Source organism: Nicotiana attenuata, unplaced genomic scaffold (assembly GCF_001879085.1).
Source record: "Nicotiana attenuata strain UT unplaced genomic scaffold, NIATTr2, whole genome shotgun sequence".
In the NCBI taxonomy this organism is placed as follows: Eukaryota; Viridiplantae; Streptophyta; class Magnoliopsida; order Solanales; family Solanaceae; genus Nicotiana; species Nicotiana attenuata.
The window spans coordinates 30,849-36,400 of NW_017671528.1; positions in this window are offsets into that span (position 1 = coordinate 30,849).

A 5,552-nucleotide genomic window follows, 5' to 3' on the forward strand; every position below is an offset into this window, starting at 1 on the left:
TGACAAGCACCTCGGCTATCTCAAAGAAAGCGGGCTATGTCAAGCAAATGCCCAATTTTAATTTCAAGAAGACTTAGAGGGGGTGCGTGAGAAAATAATTTATATGTACAGTTTAACAATATCAAAACGGTAAAAATCGAACAGGTAGCACATCGCACAAATAAATCACAATATATACAAAATTAATAAAGCCAAATGAAAAGTCAACATGTACAAGCTCGAATTCTGGTTATCCCAGCAGAGTCGCTAGAGCAGTCACACCCCTTTTCTACCCCAAAAAGATATGTGTTGTTATGAGTTTGTAGGTTAAAGAGTTTTTCCAATTGAAATGATAAATTTGAGTTGAGATTATTATATTTACAGAGTCGCCACTTGGAATTGGTTTTCGGTGTTCCAAGATACCTTTTATTTGAATCCCTAGTCAAAGGAAGGTTTGACTCTATTTTTATCGGTCCGCAAAAACAAAGTTCGAGTAAGGAATTTTGTTGACTTGCGAGAAGGTATAAGGCATTCCCCGAGTCTCGTGGTTCTAGCACGGTCACTTTATTGACCTAAAACTTGGCTTGAACTAATTTTGGACAAATTGTGATTTATACGATTTTCATGTTTTACCTATCCACTTTATCTCTTGATTATTAGAAAAATTAAATAATATTTTTGAATAATAAGATTCAAAACCACACTACGCAAGCGAATGCATGATCGACGAATTTTATTATTTAGTCATAACAAAGCTATGCAAGCGATTCCGCAGTCATAACAAACGATTATTAGCACGTTACAATTATGCTTTGAGGAAAAATTAACCTTTTGAAAATTTATTAAATGTCACTACCGCGCTATGCAAGCGAATTCGCGATTTTTAGCAAAGGATTAACTAAATCAAAAATTGACTAAAACTAAAGGATATGGCATGGGATTGTTGAATTAATTTATTAAATGTTAAACATCACGTTACGCAAGTAATTCCGTAAAATTAAAACGCGCCTATTAATTGCCTAACGCTTAAATTAATTTAATTATGATTGTTGAAAGATTCGGGGATAAAATGTCTAACGAAAATCATAAGAATATTCTTCTAAACCATCGCATTACTAGTAAATTAAAATATATTCTTCTAAACCATCACATGACTAGTAAATTAAAATCATTAGGACTAGCAATGATTTACAGCCATTCATTCTCCCCAACCATTTTTTCTAATCTAGGCCTGAATGCGAACTTTTCTTGAAATTACCCATGGATTGATTTCATTTTTTTTATTAGAGATACTAACACATGTTGAAACAGGTAGGTAGATGAATCTTGGCCAAGGAAACACTGGTATAAATGATAAACACAGAAAGGTCATGCACGATTTTGCACTTGAACACGTGAGAGTGGAGAGTTTGAGCATGAAACATTATACTAGTAAAGAACTTGAAGTCTAGATGAATTCAATGCCTTGTTTTCCTTTTATTTTTACCTAAAGATCTCATTCTCAATGTAAAATTTCAGCAAGATAAAATAAAACACACAGGATTTGTAAAAGAAATGACCAACAAAAGAGACATCATGAGGGAAATTCATAAAGTTGAACCTAGACACCACTAATTTGTGCATTAGAAAGAGGAGATGGACCCTATCAATATGCGCGCTTTAATATTTCAACAAAAGAAACCCCAGTAGCCTTGTTGAGACAAAAGGCAGCAAACAAGAATAGAAAGTGACACTGCAATTATAATTTTTTTGTTTCATACAATCATGCTTGGCTTGCCCTTTTTCGTGGATTCTTAGCACCTGCAGCATTCTTCTTTTAATTTTAGTCACTCTTTAACTCACATAGATTCATGTCACACACAAAAAAAAAATCATATATAACATTACCCCTATGCAGTTTTCAATAAAAATGTATCCAGCTCACTCATAACATGCTTAAAGAAATATGGAATCAACTCGAAGCATTCATATCTTTCATTCTTAGAGTTTAAACTGCATTACAGAATTTTAGAATGGTTACCTAGTGCGCAGAAAGTGCCAAGAAGCAACAGAGAAATGAACAAAACAGACTATCGAACCAGCAGCTCCAAACAACAACAAACCAGCAACAAGAAATCCGAAACGATCCAGAAAATTGACCCAGAAATTCAGCGACTTTCAAAGGATAAAGAAACCAAAGCTCTCAAATTTCAGCTTACTTATTTTGATATTTCAGCTAAAGAAATTGTTTTAGAGTTGTGCAAAGTGTGTAAAGATGTGTAGAGGTATGTAGAGATGTGACTTTTTAGAGTGTAAGAGATCATCTCTCAATGTAAGATAGAGGGTGTTTAAAACTGATTTTCAGAGTCTTTCCTTTATGTGTAAAGATGCTCAGCCTTTTATAAAAGAAGAGGCAATGCATTCATGATTAAAAATCTATCCATAGGAAATATTTCTCACCAAAAATCTGCTCTTACTATTCAAAGGACAGATTTTTGGTTCAAAAATCTATCCAAAGGATAATTTTTACCAACTGTGAATAGTATTAGGAACTGTATACTCCCAACAGCCTTTAAACGGTAAAAAGTAGCAATACAAGTACCCTACTCTCATGAGTTACATATCTACCCTTCGGCTTTAAACCAAATATGTACCACACCTGCTGATTTTGAAACCAGACACCAAATAGATAATCACATTTTAAACACAAACGAGCAGAAAATCGAAAACCAGAATTACGAGGTTTCATCAATAATTCAAACTAACTAACCAAGAGAATAGCTTAAACGAACTAACAGCTAAATGAAGTAATTCCGCCGAAAAGCTGAAACTTAATCAAATAGCATGCTGGAATAAACTCGAATTAAAAATAACGACAACTAAAAGCTAAAAAGTTACGAACTTGAATCCTAAAACTAAATTCAAAGCTAAGCAAAATACATGTTAACAATGAAATAAACTAGTGAAATTAATTATTCTGAACGGCGACAAAATCAAAAGCTAGATTAAACGCAAAGTAAACGATCACGAACAGAATTAAAACTAAAAAAACGACAAATCAAACACAAAAGAAAAACACAAAATCAGAGACATGGGTAAGAGGGATTCGAGGTTTTACCACACGAGGGGGTTCGATGTAACTCGAACAATGAGGAAACGTTGGGCACGGCGAGCAATGATGAATTATGACGAGCGACCTCGGAATGAACTTTTCCGGGTGACAGATGTTGAAATTAACAATTTCGAAAAACCGAGCGACAATTTCAACCCCATGTTATCTGGAAAAGGTCGTCAATAGGTCGCATACATGGCAAAAATTGAGGCTTGGAAGTGGTAGAGGGGTTGCACGGCACTGAAGGTGATGGCCGGCGGTGGTGAAGTTTTTTGAGGTTTTGAGTTGGAGATATGGAGAGAGGGAGAGAAGAGGAGGAGGTGGTGCAATTTTGGTGTAGTTTGGACGACGGGCGGCGACAGTGGTGACGACGCGATTATGGTTTGCATTTGTTGATTATTGGTGGAGATTTGGGGGATTTGGGTTGTGGATTTGGAATGAGGGGAGTGAGAGGAAGAGATGGTGAGAATTTTGTGGTCTTTGGACGACATACGCCAGCGGCGGCGATTTCCGGCCGGCGGAGCCATCGTGGGGAGTGGCGGAGAGACAGAGAGATGAGAGAGTGATGAGAGGGTGAGGAGAGAGGAAGAAGAAAAGAAAATAGGAAATAAATGGGCATTTTTCGGCCTTTTAGGCTTTAAATAGTATAAGATTAAATTAGGGCCGTTGGATCAAAGGGCTATGGATGGATGAGATTTAATCTCTGATTCTTTAGCTAAAACGACGTAGTTTCGCCCTGAAACTACGCCGTTTTGCTTGCCTCCTTGGCCAGCCTTATCGGGACCGGATCAGTGTAATTGGGCCACTGACTTGGTCCGAATTTTTAGCCGATTTTAGTTTAAAATGAAACTAGCCCAAGGTCTTGTTCCTTTCTTAATTAAATTATAATAAAAACTCTTAAAACCTACTGTTAGATTAAACCGAGGGGTAGAGTAACAACGAATTGTGTACCTTGTTGATGCAGCGGAAACCGTTGAACTCACCACCAAAAGAAAATTGCCCCAATTCTGATTTTGTCTCTCCCGGAAACGAAATTCTTGTTCACGAACTAAATCCCTAAGTTACTGTGTTCTTCCTTTTGCAATTTTCTGCGCACCTCAATCTCTCTATTGAAGAGAAGTATATAAAAAAAAGAGGAGATGGGGAGAACTTCCGATGTTAACTACTACCCCACGTTCTCACGTTTCTCAAAAAGAAAACGTGCGGTAGTTTTTAGGAGTTGGAACCTACGTATAACCTCCTTAGGTTTTATCCCCCTTTTTTTATTTCTTTTTAAAACGGGTTGGGTCAGTCCACATGGGCGACCCACGACCCAAACCTTATATCCAACATCTCCCACTTCGTACAGGTGGACTAGATCCAAACTAGTAACTACCGTGAAAGCAACACACATAATTCATACCGGCAAATAGTTCGTACGACCTGCGAGCATTAAGAGCCATAATATTCTTAATCCCTTTAAGGATGTTTAACAGCTCTATGTAGAAATCCGATCACATGCGGAAGGGATTTACTACTAACAGGAGGATCTTGTTACTCACAATACCCCAGACATCACATGCTACTCCAGTAGCTAGTTATTTAATCCCTCATCCTCGAAAGAGGTGAACTCGAGTTCATGTTTAACTTTGTATCCATAATTACACCCAATTCCTGCATGGTAAGTGTAATGGTCGACCTATGAATACAGGTTAAAGTTACTAAATTTTAGTCGTCTTCCCTTTCAACTCGAATCTTTCCATTCCAAATCAACTGCTTTCCTAGACATGCACTGCATTGCCGAATCACTCATGGCTATTAGTGACATGCTAAAGTAGCAACACAGATTGGCACTTCAAGAGACAGTAAAAGGTCAAAGGGTATTCTTATAAAAGTTGATTTAACTTCTTTGGGATCTCACACAATGAAGAAGCAGGGATTCATTCTTCCATTATCCCATGGTCGATAGCACACGTGGTATGAAATACATGTTACGGTGTTCTCACCTTATATTGGCGCGTGTGTCTTATTCTTTTAATCATTCAACACCGTACATATCTTGGTCTAGACACCTTCAAGTGTCTAACCCGAGTTTCTCACTTCAATAATCCTCAAACCATCTGCTTTGAGAAACTCGTATCTGGCTTACAAAACAAGTCATTCGAATAGTGAAATTCGTAAGCTATCAAGAACGACCTCTACAAGTAAATACAACCCCGCATTATCCAAGGTTCTATAAGGTCTCATCTCTTCACGATTCTTAACGTAAGAGGCGATTGCTCGTGTGAGAGAGCCAATCTCGCGACTTGTTCGACACACTTTATCAATAAAATATTAATCACATGCATACGAGATATAAGCACAAATTCAAGAGTTAAATATTGATGAGCATAATATAATACTAAAGTCATATTACAATAAATAAATATGTTCATATCCTTCGCAAACCTAGAGCCATAACATGTTTCTCAAACAGGTCTCTAGATATCGCCTTTGTAAAAGG